This window comes from Triticum urartu, chromosome 3 (genome assembly GCF_003073215.2).
Source record: "Triticum urartu cultivar G1812 chromosome 3, Tu2.1, whole genome shotgun sequence".
NCBI classification, from domain to species: domain Eukaryota; kingdom Viridiplantae; phylum Streptophyta; class Magnoliopsida; order Poales; family Poaceae; genus Triticum; species Triticum urartu.
In genome coordinates this window covers 24,200,770-24,220,086 of record NC_053024.1, presented here as the reverse complement: position 1 = coordinate 24,220,086, position 19,317 = coordinate 24,200,770, and the positions used below count along the sequence as shown (strand labels likewise).

Sequence of the window (19,317 nt, the reverse complement as noted above, 5' to 3'; positions counted from 1 at the left end):
AGGGGATGTACAAAGGCGCCAAAGGCGGTTGCAGTGTGGTGCTTGAGGCGGTAGCCACATAGGACCTCTGGATTTGGCACTCCTTCTTTGGTATGCCAGGAACTCACAATGACATCAACGTGCTGCAGTGCTCTCCTGTTTTTTCCAAGCTCGTTGAGGGCCATTCTCCTCCGGTGAACTTCGAGATCAATGGGCACCAATACAACAAGGGGTACTATCTAGCTGACGGCATCTATCCGAGATGGTCGACATTTGTGAAGACGATCTCAAACCCTGTGGCAGGAGGCAAGAACGCCTAGTTTGTGAAGTTTCAGGAGGCTTGCAGGAAGGATGTCGAGCGGGCATTTGGTGTGCTCCAATCTCGATTTGCTGTTGTTCGGTACCCTGCTCAGACCTGGTCCAAAGATCAAATGTGGGAGATTATGACTTGCTGTGTCATCTTGCACAACATGATCATCGAGAGCGAGCAAGAAGACCCAGTGTTTGACACTGAACCATAATACAGGCAGGGTCCTCTAGCCGAAGTTGATCACCAGCTACCGGGAACTTGGACTGCCTATCTCAGTATGCGTCAGGAGATCCGAGACCCACAAGTGCATCATCAACTGCAGAAAGATCTGATTGAGCACCAATGGAGGCTCAAGGGGGACGCCGTGTGATGAAATACGAGTTTTTATTTGTTGAACTATATAATTTGTATTGAACTATTTGTTGTTGTACTATTTTGTTGAAGTATTTGATTTTTCTGTGATGAAATATGTGATAAGAAATAATTGTGTTGATAATTGAACGCCGAGACACGGCGAAACCACGCCGAATATGGGCCTATTCTCGCCCATATGGGCCCTTTATTCGCCGAAATTGGGCTGCAAAGTGGGCCAATTTCAGTGCCTGGGGACGAGCTGGGGGCAACGATTGGGCGCAAAACCGCCCCCAGCGCCGATTGTATCGCCGGCTCGCCCCCAGGGGGCGATTTTTATGCGTCCTAGGGGGGGCCAACGGCTGGAGATGCCCTGACCAACGATACATGAGCACAAGGCAAGTTTGCATAAGCATCCGCAACAACTTTCGCCGGACAGCTATATGGAGAGCCGATACAATCATCATGTCTGTTCTCAGTCAGGCCCGACCCATAGGCCGGGCAAACGGGGCGTCCGCCCTGGGCCCCGAGGAGGCAGGGGCCCCGGCCCAGGTAGTAGTATACCTCCATAGAGCCCAAAGAAAATACACGAAAAACAAAACGTCGAACCATGCAAGAAAAAGCCCACTAGGCAAACCTTACGAAGGAATTGATCGATAATCAATCTGTTAGCACGGGACCCCAGACCGGCGACTCCTCTGCTTTGCCAAATCCCAGACTCAGCGCCGCCCCTCCGATGCCTCTCCGATTCTGATGTCATGGCCGGCCATTAAAGGAAGCTACGGCGCAAATCATTCCCCAATCAGCTCCCCTACCTTTCTCAACGCCCTGCCCGTTCGTGCTAACTACCGCGGCATACGGATCAAGCCATCTACATCCACATCAATCAATATCCAGGTGCTTTTGATCCCTTTATTAACCGGTTTTATGCAGCTTGTTCAGTGACATGTCTTCAAGAAATTATCTGTCTAGTAGTGGAATCTCAAAAGGGATCAATTACTGTTAAGTTTTTCAAAACTAGAACTCTTCTAGAGTACTCAGTTTGCTTTGCTATGCCTTATGCAGGATAGTTTGGAAGAGGTGAATTATTATTTGGGTGAAGAATTTTTGGAGTAAAGAAACATTGCAGGTTGGGGGAGGATCCAGAACAGATGTAAGTTATCCAATTAATTATATATATCATGGTAACACAAATGTAAGTAGCAACCAGTTTTTACAAGGACATTTGTTGTGCAGAAAAATTGATGTCTCTATTGACAATTAGGAAATCAAGCTTTTGTAGAGCTGTATTGTTTCATTACTATCCCGATGCACTTCAGTTGATCGATAAATAGTGATACTGCCAGTCTAAGAGTCCAAAGATAATCAATCTATGCTATGTACTGGATATTTACATTAATTCTGAAAAGAAAAATTGAGCTTTTGTGTTTCAATAAGGGCCCCTTGTTTTTGTCTTGCCCCGGGGCCCCATATATCTGTGGGACGGCCCTGTTCTCAGTTAAGCAACACGGTCACCTCATCCGCATCACATTCAGAATTATTTTTGCATAGCTACCCTTGCGCAGCTTTGATGTTAAAAGATGAATCATTTTTAGAGCTTGCTATGCACTCACATGATGGTGTTTTTTTTGGCGGCAAGATGGTGTTATCTCATCACAGTGACATATAGCTTACGGCGTGCAAGCTCTCTGTATGCCATCCTTCTCGTAAACTGCGGTTATTTTACTTGATCCTCTGAAGTTATGGACACTTTACAAGAACTGCGGTATTTTATAGATAGAGGAGCAGTTGGAGTTGGTCTAAGCTTATAGGTCTAGCGTGCAAGCAAGGTCAAAAGACAATTTGTATTTACCTGTTAACTTACCAATTAAACCTCAACTTCTTCATCAATTTGTTTAGTTTGTGTACATACATGTATGATCCTCATGATATTAGGCTATTAATAATATATCCACTGATGAAGTTAATGGCTCATTACACTTGATGAATTATTTAAGAAGGTAATTTGACAATTAACATGTCATTTATAAGCAATGATATGTAATTATGGCTCTTTTTTCTTTTTCTTCCGTTGGTCTATGTCTGATGGGATGCACATGTCTATGTAAAAAAAAGAGAGAGAGATTGCAATGGACACCAACACAAATCTAATGCATCGAGTCAGTTGTTCCATGCTTTTATGATTTAAGTGCAGCAGTTCATACATTACATGACTGAAGCTACTAGGATTGTCTCGTTGATAGAGAGGGGAAGTCAGTATATCTCAGTGATGCAGTGAATGTAGTTGTGACGCATTGGGTTAGAGAGTGTAAGTTTTTTTTCTCCCGGTGCAACGCACGGGCCTCTTTGCTAGTATATCAAAAGTACACATGGTACATGGTAAAACATACTCCTTTATTTTCTCAAAGGGAGCGAAGGAACAACCAAACATCGATACTACAGTGGCCGGCCATGCAGAGTTGCCTCCACGTACGTAGTCCTCTCTCTCATATGGAGATCAGATCAGAGCATTTATTCATGTATATGTAGTATATTGGTAACCTGAATGTACTCAGCATGGATCGGTGGAGCTATAATCGGCGATGATGGCAGCAAGCAATCGATTACTGGATGTTATCGCAGTTGACAGTTGAGCTGATGTTGTAGGGGACGCTGACCCGGCACTTGGAGGGGATGTCTGTGGCCTTGCCTTCGTTGAGCCCACCGGCAGCACTCTTGATGCACTGGCACGCCGCTTTCTTGTCAGCGGCGGTCTGCACTGAGCTGGACAATCTCCTAACGCCGCTGCAGCAGGCCGCAGACGGGCTGGCGCTGCTGCCGCGTGCATAGGAAATGCAGGGCCCAAGGGCGGAGTTCACCTGGCTGCACGAGATTGCCGCATCGGAGGCAACAAGGAGGAGTGCCGCCAGCCCGCCACCAGGGCGACCAGCACGAGCTTAGTAGAGGCAGTGCGAGCCATCTCGACTCAGGATGGACACGGTCCGGTCCGGTCCCTGACCGAGCCGTCGTTTGGAACGGCCGCCCGCGGTCCGGACTGGACCGGACCGAGCAACATAGCGGTCCTACTTTTAGGGACCGGACAGGCCACGGCGAAGCCTGGGCCAGACCGAATGGACCGGCCAGCCATCGGCGTTGATGTGTGCGCATGCAGCAGCGAGGTGGGCCACGTGTTAGATCAATCACTGAATCTCCACACACAGGAGGTCACGCGAGAAATTAAAAGAGAAAGAAGACACGCACGAACGCATTAAGTATGTGGAGAGGATTCTGCGACGCACAACTGTCTGCGTATGTTCTGCTTCCTTTTATTCAGCTCGTATCAAACTGATCACCCTCGACTCGATATAACTGTGCCATCGCACAGACACATCGTGGTCAATCTCTCCGTGGTTAAACACCACTGCCTATTCAGCGGCAACACGGACTAGCGTGCTTCTCGCACTGAACAAACTAAGGGCATGTACAATGGTGCTGTCTTAGGAGTGCCACATAGGATAAATGATGAGATGTAGGAGAGAGAACTCCTAAGAAAAGGCTTGTGTTCTCTTATTTAAGATAAGACAAGAGATGATCTCTTAGCACAATTTGTCTCACCATATTTTAAGGAATTGCTAGTTATTGAAGATAAGACTAAAATATAACCCATTGTAGACATATTTTTTTGTCATCTCTAAATTACATGCAAGACTTAAGATAAGATTGTCTTATCAACCATCGTACATGCCCTAAGTGACAGGTTCAGTAGGACAGAGTTTAACTCAACACTACGTGCGTGAGTGAATTGACAAAGTGGACGACATGCGTGAGCGCCCACGTGCACCAGAAATTAACTGACAGCTGAAACATTGACAAAACAGACGAACTGAATTTTCTAAAGGTGGTGAAACTGAATTTTCTGAACTGACAGTCTTCACTCTCATGAAGAAAAAACGCAGACATTCAGAGCATTCGGGATCTTGCCCCAGTTCTTCCTGGTGGCACCAGCGAGGCGTTCGCCTACCTGGGTAACTGGTGGCCGCCTGGCTGGTGTGCATGCTGTGCTAAACTGACGCGCCATATACTATATATCAGGGTGGACACGGTCCGGGCCGGTCCGGTCCCTGACCGAGCCGCCGTTTGGACCGGCCGGCGGCGGACCGAACCGGACCGGACCGAGCAGCGCGGCGGTCTCCTTTTCCTGCACCGGACCGGCGGAGGTAAAGCTCGGGCCGGACCGAGAGGACCGCCCATGGCGGCGGCGGCGGCGACGTGGTGACCACGGCAGCGGCGACAGACGACTCCGGCGAGCTCCTGGACATGATGAAGACAACTTCATGGTCGAGATCGGCGACGACGAGACGCGGTGGCGCCGGCCAGGGCGCATCTGTTAGCCGCTCATGTTTGTTGCTGCAGCTTTTCCGTTACATGCAAGTATTTTAGCGCGTCCATGAGCCCACGATTTCGTGTGTGGTGGCATTGCCGTGATTAGTGGATCAATTTTGACGTGGAGATAGTCGTGGGATGACGCCTTAATTAACGGATCGAACCTCGCTTCTTTTGCGGTTTCTGTTATCTGTTAGACGGAATAAAAGGAAAGGAAAACACCCACAATTTTCTGTGTGCGGGCCTTGCTGTTTCTGCCATCCCAGCGTTCCTTGCCCGCTACCATGCATCGTCGCTAGGATCGTTTTAGTATCGTGCCATCCTAAGATCCGATTAAAGCGACGGGCTGCGCTAACAACCTAAGACCAACTGACCAAGTCACAAACTGAAGAAAATTCCAACTGACGAAGCTGAACTTTTAACAGTACAATTACGCCTGACGAAACTGAATGTTTGACAACAACTTTTAACTGACACCGCGGTCACCGCAGGAACGACATATGGCGTGCGTGAGTATGTGCCGCCGCTCGCCGTGCGTGCCTGTGCAGATGCCGACTACGTGCTGGGTCATCCATCCCATCATCTCGCCTCCATGGACGTGGAGCCACTCGTTGAACGGGCTGTTCTCGGCGAACTAGAACACCATGTATGTGTAGCCGCGGTGCATGCAGTGATGCAGAGATCGAACAGGCGAACGAGAGGCTCGACTGGTTAAAGCGAGCCAGGATGCTCACCTCGAGGCAGCGCCCACGTCGCCGGCGGCAGTTCTCGGTCCGACCGAGCGGCTCGGTTAAAATGCGGACCGGACCGAGGTGCTGAGCGGGCCTACTTTTCCAATCCGGACCGACCAAGTTTGCTAGCGAGCCCGGACCGTTCGGTCCAGTCCTATGCGGGCCACGAGCGGCCCAAAAAGCCCGCTCGCTGCGTCCACCCTGAATGTCTATATATGTGTATTCTTTGATTAACTATACTAGACGTCAGCCCGTGCAGTTGCACGGGCTAGTGTAATAAATGCCTATTTGGTATAAATATTAAGAAAATATATTTATAGTTATTACCATCAAAGTAGTTCCGAGTTAGGTTGTCTATGTATGTGTTATGTTCTATACATGTCAAGAAAACAACCGCAGATTTCTTGATCATATTTCGATTGTGTACCAAACTTAGTGTGTCAGTTTATGCACATGTGTTCTTTAACTTTTTACCTACCATTTAAATTTTCACGAAAATAGTTTTAACTAATAATTGTATGCACCAAATAATGGTCAAATACACATGTTTAGGAGTATGCTTGTTTCTAAAATGCCCTATTTTTCAGGACAAATAATGCAGCGCTAATCAACCATATTGTGTGATTCAGTTATTGCTTATGCATTTATGAACTACATCAAAATTTTATCTAATGTTTTGCATCAAATGTGCTACACACTATTTTCCTCTCAAATATAGCATGCCAAATGAAAGCAACAATCAAAGCATATCACATGTTGTTGGTTCACATAAAATTTCCACACAGAAATAAAATTATAGAAGTTTTAAAATAGGGCAAAGGAACAAAACAAATCAAGGTGAACACTTGTAATATAACCTATGCGGCAACAACAATAAGGGTTCATAATGTCAAATCTCACATATTTACCTTCCAAACTTATAAATTGGTAACCTGCAAGTAACTTTGTTGCCAACATCAAGAGACATCTAACTTTTGTTTGTCTACACCACAGCGGCATTGCTTTATAAGAACACCTGATGGGCACGGCGATTTCTAAATTAAATCTCGTTCGAAGTGATCAATTATAATACAAAAGTATGACATGCGAATCCTTTGCATTTGATTAAATATTCAGTGAAAAAAATATCTGAGAATTGAATGCAGCAAATCAGAAATTCGTTGGTTAGTTAAGCTCCAATGAAAAGGAATAATGAGATTGTGGTTTTAAGAAGACCACCATATGACAAAATATTCGGAAGCAAGCATTAACTTTTCAAAGTCACAACAATGTATTCACATGTATACATCAAGGTTGAAGGCCTTGTGCATACTGGTTTCGGCATGTACTTCCTTATTACACATGCGTTCTCTGTGTCAACTAAGAGGCCAAGAGCAGAGTCCCTACGCCATCTGTCATGGATCACTTTTCAAGTAAAATATACCATGCCTAGCTTGTGTCTCGGAGCTGTTTTCAATGATGCTACTATATTAGTCGATGCCTTGCACACACATCGCACATACCGAACAATATAAACATTTAGCAAAGCCACATTACATGTTCAGTAATAGAAGTAAGAAATCATCACCCTCTCACTCCTGTGCTGGAATAGCACTGCAGTAGAATCATTGATAGTGCCATAAAACTATTTACTCGAATAACACTGTAGTAGACTCATTGATACTGGTTTGTTCATGTCTTTCATAATGAATTTAAAATGTAATGTCACATTTAAACAATTTATTTTAAGCTGGATGCCCTCTATAATGGTAGATAAGCCTGCTCTTATCTTTCAGAATGAATTACCGCACATAACTATTTCAAAACAAAAGGAAAAGATTACACATGCCACATTAGAAATAAAGTTTTGTGTACTAATAGTCTAACTTTCTTAAGCATCAGAATAATGAAACAATAATTAAATCTGTACTATTTTTAAATTTAAACAACTTACACTAATTTTGCATGGTTATGCTTACGTAAGAAATCAGTCGAGCAACCTCGCTTCTTGATCGAGAATCCTCCAAAGATATGTATTCACCTGAAAAAAACAACACTCAGTTAAATATGATTTTGAGAAACTAAATTAGGGAATCTTCTGTGTAATACCCTTTAGAAATATAAGCCATAAAACGGTAGGTAAAAAGGCATATAATAACAATTATTTTAGAATGCACACACAAATAATTCAATGTACACCTAAAGGCTGAATAATAAATCTTTACATGGGCGTGCATGTAGGAATTATGAATATTTATTCCACTATTGCAAGAATCATCAGAACAGATTCAACAACTCATTCCTGCGTAACGCAAAAGTTACTAAATTAAAGAGAAAAATGTGTACAATATGTACACTTGCACATTGTATGACACCAATCAGATTGTTCCTGCCAGAACCAAGCAAGAGCCCTCTACTGAAAGATAGCTAGAATTTCTTTTTAAAATATTTGCTTAGAATGCATCCCTGAAAAGTTTCATGACGTGGTGCCACATGGGAGCATACCCGATTACTTTCTCATTATTTTCAACACCGCAGCTGCCGCATTTGAAACGTCCTTTGGCATTGATTTTCTCATTATTTTCTGTGAAAGTAGAACACAAATATTTGAACTATTACCTAACACTGACTCAGTATAATATCTAAGGAACCGATTTGCAGGCTCCTTTTTGTACGATCAAAAAGAAATACAAAAGAAATCGTATCAACATATATTGTTCTTAAAGAGGAGAAATTAGTGGAAAACCACATGCAAGGCAATGCATCAATCTCGCTGAAGCTCTTGGCAGCACTCATTCTTCCTTGATTACTTTGAACCTAACCTTGAAGCCCTCCACAACAGCATGACGGCCTCCCACACTGACGACTGCATCTAGTACAACAAATGAATCTTTCCTCTTTCAATCCGAGCCATGGCTGGGCATAACATGGAGATCAGGGGCATGGCTTTCCATGTGCTTGTGTTCTCGCTTGTGTGTGCCTGCAACCGAGGAGGATTTCATATTGGACCTCATATCATAAGCTTTATTATATTCATGTGTTGAAAAGCATAAGAAGTTACAAAAGTCTATTTTCAGGACATAATAGTACCGGTTCTCACTATAAGTATGGTCGATTGAGATTTTTGCTGGTCCGTTCTTGCGGATGGGAGAATCCTCCTCGGAACGACATGGCGAATTTCTACCTGCTGGGTGGACACAGTACACACACATGAATACAGGCTTAGCACTAAGAGTAATGGTTATGTATCAACAACACATGAATACAGGCTTAATACTAAGAGCAATGGTTATTTATCAATCTACGCATACATTATAGATACAGTTACGTAATATCAATATGGACACGAATTAATCAGATACCTCAGCGTGCATGCACCACTGTTTCTTTTGAAGAAAAACAGCCAGCGTTGATTTCATTTCATTAAGAGAAAGGCATCTACCACTGTATATACCAATTGATTAGAGACGGCCGGTTACAGTGTCAGTATGATTAGTAGCTAAATATGAACAGCTAGCTAAGCATGTACCACTGTGTATACCAATTGATTAGATACCTCTCAGCTGTTCTCATGTGTGTGTGTGCCTGCAGCCGTGGAAAATAGATCAAGCCATCTTTGTGCACTTGCACATCTTGCCGAGATCAATTGATTTTTTTAGCTCACATACCTGCATCTCAACAGGACGTAATCCACAGAGGGCAGTACACCGTATGTCCGTACTGCGTGCGAGACTGGCATCTGACGTGTAGTCTGCTTGCACCAACAGATGGTCCATCGCTTTGAGAGGATCCATCAAGTAAACTTTTGTCACTTGCATATCTGTCTAGAACATCAATCAAGTGCTAAGTTGGAAAGCAACCAATCGGCAATAAGAGCGCCAGGACGGCCAATGCCATAGGATTGATTGCTGGGTGCAGTGTGAGTATCACGCGGACGTGAGTTGTGTCTGGATCGAGCGGCGGATATCATGGTGGAAAAGGATTTGGCAAAGATGGCGATACAGGGAGGATCGATCTGAACTCGTTCGCCTGGCAATGCGCGCAGGCGACAAAATATGGCCGTCCCTTCATCCAGCATGTAGAGCTGCGCGCCGCCCTGTCCGACGGCTCAGTCGATGGTCCAGTCAGCATATTGCAGGGAAGTCATTGTGGACATACGCATGATATGCTTTTCGTAAATACTAAATTCATCACCACGCAGCAGCCATACGTGTGCTTAAGGAAGCGATTAATTGAAGTAAATAGTAGAACAAATGCATCTAATTCAATTACCTTTAGTTTCCTGCACATGGAGGCAAGTACGGCTGTACGGGATGCACCAGAGAGGGTAGTCGTATAAATACTGCGGCAGTACGCTTGGAGCCCTCCACAACAGCATGACGCCCTCCCAGACCGACGACTGCATGAAGTACAACAAATGAATCTTTTCTCTTTCAATTTGAGTCATGGCTGGGCATAACATGGAGATCAGGGGTTAACATGGAGGTCAGGCGCATGGCTTTCCATGTGCATGTGTTCTCGCCTGTGTGAGACTGCAGCCGAGGAGTATTTCATATTGGACTTGTGCCACTCACCTGAAACTCGTTAGCAAGAGCAGCGAGAGGACGGCCGGTGGCGCCGGTGCTAATATCGTGTCAGCGGGGGAGGATCGTGCGGCGGCGTAGGTGACATTAGGAGAAAGTTTTTTCTTTTCGTAGGATTAGGGATATGGCAGTTTTTTTACCCTTTTGTAGGGCTGATTTGAGGGTTTGTTAGAGATATATGTGAGAGATTCGGTGATAGATTTAGGTAGTTGTGCCACGGGAAATAGAGTTTGTTACACATACGCGAGAGATTGAGGGACTTGGGACACGGGAGAGACCTACGTGATTTTTTTTATCATTAGAGAGACACGTGAGAGATAGGGAGAGTTGGCTCAAGGGAGAAACATATGTCCAGGAGTTTTTTTTCTCTGAGTTCATTGGGTCATTGGAGAGATACGTGAGTTTTTTTTCCCTGAGTAGATCTACACCGTTATAATCCGGTCCCACCGGATTAACGGCCCATAAAATCTAATTAACGTGGTAATTTCTTGGAAGTGACTAATTAGTATAGGTAGGTAGGTAGGTATAGGTATAGAGGTATAAATAGATAGATAGATAGATATGTGTAGCAGTAATAGTATTTCTCAGACTTCTAATTGTTTTATAGTTATTTTAACCAGTTTAAATGAATAGTTTAAATAAATAACCTCTCATACCCCCTCGTCGCTCGCCCATCCAGGGCGATCATGGGGTGTAACCCTAGCCCCTAGCCACCTCGATCCCATCCCCCCTTCCCCTCTGCTGCCGCCGGGGGACAGCGCCGGGTAGAGCCTGTGTGTTCAACGGCGGCAGCGGAGGGCTGCTCCTCCTTCCCCGACTATACAGTGGCGAGAGTGCCAGATCGGCGGATGTGCGGATTCTTCCTCGATCCATGAGGGCACAGTGGTTATGCGGGATGAGATGGCCAGAGGATGGAGGTGGGGCTGGGCGTGGCCGGTGGCAGCGGCAGCGTCCAGCCAGGATCCGGTCTTGGCGTACGCGGTGGCGACTCCGAAAGGTATCCGAACATGGCGGCGACTGCGTCCCCTCCGTCGGGGATGATGAGCTAGATGGTGGGTCCTTGTGACGGCGCCGATGGTGGCGGATCTTGGGATCCCACACCCGGGGACGTCGTAGGACGCTTGTGCCAGCCAGAGCTTCCTCCGGCGTCGACGACGCGTGCTGCGGGATCGCGGCGGCAGTTGCTGTTGTATGGGAGATGACAACGGTTGGCACAATGGTGGGTGCTCCCTGTAGCGCCCGGAATTGGGGAGGCGGCCCCATTTCATCCACGACCATGGACTCCGGGATCGTGTGGGTGATTCAGAGTCTGGATCTCAAGGTGGTGATGGCCTTCTAAGGTTGGTGGTGTTGGAAATATGCCCTAGAGGCAATAATAAATTGGTTATTATTATATTTCCTTGTTCATGATAATCGTTTATTATCCATGCTATAATTGTATTGATAGGAAACTCAGATACATGTGTGGATACAGTGTTGGAAATATGCCCTAGAGGCAATAATAAATTAGTTATTATTATATTTCCTTGTTCATGATAATTGTCTTTATTCATGCTATAACTGTATTATCCGGAAATCGTAATACACGTGTGAATACATAGACCATAATATGTCCCTAGTAAGCCTCTAGTTGACTAGCTCGTTGATCAATAGATGGTTACGGTTTCCTAACCATGGACATTGGATGTCGTTGATAACGGGATCACATCATTAGGAGAATGATGTGATGGACAAGGACCCAATCCTAAGCCTAGCACAAAGATCGTGTAGTTCGTATGCTAAAGCTTTTCTAATGTCAAGTATCATTTCCTTAGACCATGAGATTGTGCAACTCCCGGATACCGTAGGAGTGCTTTGGGTGTATCAAACGTCACAACGTAACTGGGTGACTATAAAGGTGCATTACAGGTATCTCCGAAAGTATCTGTTGGGTTGGCACGAATCGAGACTGGGATTTGTCACTCCGTGTAAACGGAGAGGTATCTCTGGGCCCACTCGGTAGGACATCATCATATGCGCAATGTGACCAAGGAGTTGATCACGGGATGATGTGTTACGGAACGAGTAAAGAGACTTGCCGGTAACGAGATTGAACTAGGTATTGGATACCGACGATCGAATCTCGGGCAAGTAACATACCGATAGACAAAGGGAATTGTATACGGGATTGATTAAGTCCTTGACATCGTGGTTCATCCGATGAGATCATCGTGGAACATGTGGGAGCCATCATGGGTATCCAGATCCCGCTGTTGGTTATTGACTGGAGAACGTCTCGGTCATGTCTACATGTCTCCCGAACCCGTAGGGTCTACACACTTAAGGTTCGATGATGCTAGGGTTATAAAGGAAGTTTGTATGTGGTTACCGAATGTTGTTCGGAGTCCCGGATGAGATCCCGGACGTCACGAGGAGTTCCGGAATGGTCCGGAGGTAAAGATTTATATATGGGAAGTCCTGTTTTGGTTATTCAGGGTTTATCGGTAATGTACCGGGACCACCGGAAGGGTTCCCGGGGGTCCACCAGTGGGGCCACCAGCCCCGGAGGGCTGCATGGGCCAAGTGTGGGAAGGGACCAGCCCCAGGTGGGCTGGTGCGCCCCCCACAAGGGCCCTAGGCGCATGGAAGAGTGGAAGGGGGCAAACCCTAAAGGGGATGGGCCTTAGGGCCCATCTAGTGGCGCCTCCCTCCCATATCCCCTCTTGGCCGCCACCCTTGTCCCCATCTAGGGCTGCCGCCCCCCTAGGGGTGGGAACCTAGAGGGGGCGCAGCCCCTCCCCTTCCCCTATATATATGAGGCCTAGGGCTGCCCATAACACACGTGATTCGATCTCTCGTTGGTGCAGCCCTGCATCTCTCTCTCCCTCCTCTTCTGTGGTGCTTGGCGAAGCCCTGCAGGATTGCCACGCTCCTCCATCACCACCACGCCGTTGTGCTGCTGCTGGATGGAGTCTTCCTCAACCTCTCCCTCTCTCCTTGCTGGATCAAGGCGTGGGAGACGTCTCCGGGCTGTACGTGTGTTGAACGCGGAGGTGCCGTCCGTTCGGCGCTAGGATCATCGGTGATTTGAATCACGACGAGTACGAATCCATCAACCCCGTTCTCTTGAACGCTTCCGCTTAGCGATCTACAAGGGTATGTAGATGCACTCTCCTTCCCCTCGTTGCTGGTTTCTCCATAGATAGATCTTGGTGATACGTAGGAAAATTTCGAATTTCTGCTACGTTCCCAACATACAGTCAATTATCTTGGGCCATGTGGGATGAAGCGGCCCGGACCGACCTTACACGTACTCTTACGTGAGACTGGTTCCACCGACTGACATGCACTAGTTGCATAAGGTGGCTAGCGGGTGTCTGTCTCTCCCACTTTAGTCGGATCGGATTCGATGAAAAGGGTCCTTATGAAGGGTAAATAGCAATTGGCATATCACGTTGTGGTTTTGCGTAGGTAAGAAACGTTCTTGCTAGAAACCCATAGCAGCCACGTAAAACATGCAAACAACAATTAGAGGACGTCTAACTTGTTTTTGCAGGGTATGCTATGTGATGTGATATGGCCAAAAGGATGTGATGAATGATATGTGATGTATGAGATTGATCATGTTCTTGTAATAGGAATCACGACTTGCATGTCGATGAGTATGACAACCGGCAGGAGCCATAGGAGTTGTCTTAATTTATTTATGACCTGCGTGTCAACATAAACGTCATGTAATTACTTTACTTTATTGCTAACCGTTAGCTGTAGTAGTAGAAGTAATAGATGACGTGACAACTTCATGAAGACACGATGATGGAGATCATGATGATGGAGATCATGGTGTCATGCCGGTGACAAGATGATCATGGAGCCCCAAGATGGAGATCAAAGGAGCTATATGATATTGGCCATATCATGTCACTATTATTTGATTGCATGTGATGTTTATCATGTTTATACATCTTATTTGCTTAGAACGACGGTAGTAAATAAGATGATCCCTCATTAAAATTTCAAGAAGTGTTCTCCCCTAACTGTGCACCGTTGCTACAGTTCGTCGTTTCGAAGCACCGTGATGATCGGGTGTGATAGATCCTTACGTTCACATACAACGGGTGTAAGACAGTTTTACACATGCAAAACACTTAGGGTTAACTTGACGAGCCTAGCATGTGCATAGACATGGCCTCGGAACACAGAAGACCGAAAGGTCGAGCATGAGTCGTATAGAAGATACGATCAACATGAAGATGTTCACCGACGTTGGCTAGTCCGTCTCACGTGATGATCGGACACGGCCTAGTTGACTCGGATCATGTAATCACTTAGATGACTAGAGGGATGTCTATCTGAGTGGGAGTTCATAAGATGAACTTAATTATCCTGAACATAGTCAAAAGGTCTTCGCAAATTATGTCGTAGCTCGCGCTTCAGTTCTACTGTTTAGATATGTTCCTAGAGAAAATTTAGTTGAAAGTTGATAGTAGCAATTATGCGGACTAGGTCCGTAAACTGAGGATTGTCCTCATTGCTTCTTAGAAGGCTTATGTCCTTAATGCACCGCTCAGTGTGCTGAACCTCGAACGTCGTCTGTGGATGTTGCGAACATCTGACATACACGTCTTGATAACTACGTGATAGTTCAGTTAAACGGTTTAGAGTTGGGGCACCTAAGACATTTTGAAACGTCGCGAAACATATGAGATGTTTCGAGGGCTGAAATTGGGATTTCAGGCTCGTGCCCACGTCAAGAGGTATAAGACCTCCGACGATTTTCTTAGCCTGCAAACTAAGGGAAAAAGCTCAATTGTTGAGCTTGTGCTCAGATTGTCTGAGTACAACAATCACTTGAATCAAGTGGGAGTTGATCTTCCAGATGAGATAGTGATGTTTCTCCGAAGTCATTACCACCAAGCTGCGAGAGCTTTGTGATGAACTATAATATATCAGGGATAGATATGATGATCCTTGAAATACTCGCGATGTTTGACACCACGAAAGTAGAAATCAAGAAGGAGCATCAATTGTTGATGGTTGGTGAAACCACTAGTTTCAAGAAGGGCAAGGGCAAGAAGGGATACTTCATGAAACGGCAAATCAGCTGCTGCTCTAGTGAAGAAACCCAAGGTTGAACCCAAACCCGAGACTAAGTGCTTCTGTAATAAGGGGAACAACCACTGGAGCAGAATTACCCTAGATACTTGGTAGATGAGAAGGCTGGCAAGGTCGAGAGAAGTATATTGGATATACATTGTGTTGATGTGTACTTTACTAGTTCTCCTAGTAGCACCTGGGTATTAGATACCGGTTCGGTTGTTAAGTGTTAGTAACTCGAAATAAAAGCTACGGAATAAACGGAGACTAGCTAAAGGTGAGCTGACGATATGTGTTGGAAGTGTTTCCAATGTTGATATGATCAAGCATCGCAAGCTCCCTCTACCATCGAGTTTGGTGTTTGCGTTGAGCATAGACATGATTGGATTATGTCTATCGCGATACGGTTATTCATTTAAGGAGAATAATGGTTACTCTGTTTATTTGAATAATACCTTCAATGGTCTTGCACCTAAAATGAATGGTTTATTGAATCTCGATCGTAGTGATACACATGTTCATGCCAAAAGATAGTAATGATAGTACCACCTACTTGTGGCACTGCCACGTAAGTCATATCGGTATAAAACGCATGAAGAAGCTCCATGTTGATGGATCTTTGGGCTCACTCGTTTTTGAAAGTTTGAGACATGCGAACCATGTCTATTGGTGTATATGCATGAAGAAACTCCATGCAAATGGACGTTTGGACTCACTTGATTTGAATCACTTGAGACATGCAAATCATACCACATGGGCAAGATGACTGAAAGCCTCGGTTTCAGTAAAATGGAACTAGAAAGCAACCTGTTGGAAGTAATACATTTTGATGTGTGCAATCCAATGAGTGCTGAGGCATGTAGTGATATCGTTATGTTCTTACTTCACAGATGATTTGAGTAGATGTTGAGTATATTTACTTGATGAATCACGAGTCTGAATTATTGAAAGGTTCAAGTAATTTCAGTGAAGTTGAAAGATCGTCGTGACAAGAGGATAAAATATCTATGATATGATCATAGAGATGAATATCTGAATTACGAGTTTGGCACAGAATTAAGACATTGTGGAAATTGTTTCACAACTAATACAGCCTGGAACACCATAGTGTGATGGTGTGTCCGAACATCATAACTGCACCCTATTGGATATGATGCATACCATGATGTCTCTTATCGAATTACCACGATAGTTTATGGGTTAGGCATTAGAGACAACCACATTCACTTTAAATAGGGCACCACGTAATTCCGATGAGATGACACCGTATGAACTATGGTTTAGAGAAACCTAAGCTGTCATTTCTTAAAAGTTTGGGGCTGCGACGCTTATGTGAAAAGTTTCAGGCTGATAAGCTCGAACCCAAAGCGGATAAATGCATCTTCATAGGACACCCAAAACAGTTGGGTATACCTCCTGTCTCAGATCCGAAAGCAATAAGGGATTGTTTCTAGAATCGGGTCCTTTCTCGAGGAAAAGTTTCTCTCGAAAGAATTGAGTGGGAGGATGGTGGAGACTTGATGAGGTTATTGAACCGTCTCTTCAACTAGTGTGTAGCAGGGCAACAGAGTTGTTCCTGTGGCACCTACACCAATTGAAGTGGAAGCTTATGATAGTGATCATGAAACTTCAGATCAAGTCACTACCAAACCTCGTAGGATGACAAGGATGCGTACTACTTCAGAGTGGTACGTAATCCTGTCTTGGAAGTCATGTTGCTAGACAACAATGAACCTACGAGCTATGGAGAAGCGATGGTGGGCCTGGATTCCGATAAATGGCTCGAGGCCATATAATCCGAGAGAGGATCCATATTATGAAAACAAAGTGTAGACTTTGGAAGAACTACTTGATGGTCGTAAGGCTGTTGAGTACAGATGGATTTTAAAAGGAAGACGGACAATGATGGTAAATGTCACCATTAAGAAAGCTCGACTTGTCATTAAGATGTTTTCCGACAAGTTCAAGAGTTGACTACGATGAGACTTTCTCACTCGTAGCGATGCTAAGAGTCTGTTGGAATTATATTAGCGATTACTGCATTATTTATGAAATCTTGCAGATAGGATGTCAAAAACATTGTTTCCTCGACGATTTTCTTGAGGAAAGGTTGTATGTGATACAACCGGAAGGTTTTGTCAATCCTGAAAGATGCTAATAAGTATGCAAAGCTCCAGCAATCCTTCTGAGGACTGGAGTAAGCATCTCGGAGTTGGAATGTATGCTTATGAGATGATCAAAGATTTTGGGTGTATACAAAGTTTATGAGAAACTTGTATTTCCAAAGAAGTGAGTGGGAGCACTATAGAATTTCTGATTGAGTATATGTTGTAAATATTGTTGATCAGAAATGACGTAGAATTTCTGGAAAGCATATAGGGTTATTTGGAAAGTGTTTTCAATGGACCTGGATTAAGCTACTTGAGCATTGAGCATCAAGATCTATAAGGATAGATCAAAACGCTTAATAGTACTTTCAAATGAGCACATGCCTTGACGTGATCTTGAAGGTGTTCAAGATGGATCAGTCAAAGAAGGAGTTCTTGCCTGAGTTGTAAGGTATGAAGTTAAGACTTAAAGCTCGACCACGGCAGAATAGAGAGAAAGGACGAAGGTCGTCCCCTATGCTTAAGACATAGGCTCTACAGTATGCTATGCTGTGTACCGCACCTGAAGTGTGCCTTGCCATGAGTCAGTCAAGGGGTACAAGAGTGATCCAAGAATGGATCACAGGACAGCGGTCAAAGTTATCCTTAGTAACTAGTGGACTAAGGAATTTTCTCGATTATGGAGTGGTAAAAGAGTTCGTCGTAAAGAGTTACGTCGATGCAAGCTTAACACCTATCCGGATAGCTCTGAGTAGAGATACCGGATACATATAATGGAGCAACAATTTAGAATAGCACCAAGTAGAACAGTTATTTGGAATAGCTCCAAATAGAACGTGGAACCTACATCTAGGAGATGACATAGAGATTTGTAAAGCACACACGAATCTGAAAGGTTCGGACCCGTTGACTAAAACCTCTCTCACAAGCAACATGATCAAACCTAAAACTCATTGAGTGTTAATCACATAGTGATGTGAACTAGACTACTGACTCTAATAAACTCTTGGGTGTTAGTCACATGGCGATGTGACCTGTGAGTGTTAATCACATGGCGATGTGAACTAGATTATTGACTCTAGTGCAAGTGGGAGACTGTTGGAAATATGCCCTAGAGGCAATAATAAATTGGTTATTATTATATTTCCTTGTTCATGATAATTGTTTTATTCATGCTATAACTGTATTATCCGGAAATCGTAATACACGTGTGAATACATAGACCATAATATGTCCCTAGTAAGCCTCTAGTTGACTAGCTCGTTGATCAATAGATGGTTACGGTTTCCTAACCATGGACATTGGATGTCGTATAACGGGATCACATCATTAGGAGAATGATGTGATGGACAAGACCCAATCCTAAGCCTAGCACAAAGATCGTGTAGTTCGTATGCTAAAGCTTTTCTAATGTCAAGTATCATTTCCTTAGACCATGAGATTGTGCAACTCCCGGATACCGTAGGAGTGCTTTGGGTGTATCAAACGTCACAACGTAACTGGGTGACTATAAAGGTGCATTACAGGTATCTCCGAAAGTATCTGTTGGGTTGGCACGAATCGAGACTGGGATTTGTCACTCCGTGTAAACGGAGAGGTATCTCTGGGCCCACTCGGTAGGACATCATCATATGCGCAATGTGACCAAGGAGTTGATCACGGGATGATGTGTTACGGAACGAGTAAAGAGACTTGCCGGTAACGAGATTGAACTAGGTATTGGATACCGACGATCGAATCTCGGGCAAGTAACATACCGATAGACAAAGGGAATTGTATACGGGATTGATTAAGTCCTTGACATCGTGGTTCATCCGATGAGATCATCGTGGAACATG

At 44.7% G+C, this 19,317-nt stretch overlaps 1 pseudogene; it reads right to left on the bottom strand.

The window, feature by feature from the left end:
* Positions 1–3,243: 3,243 nt before the first annotated feature.
* Positions 3,244–3,599, bottom strand: LOC125547762 (annotated as a pseudogene).
* Between the last annotated feature and the right edge of the window lie 15,718 nt (positions 3,600–19,317).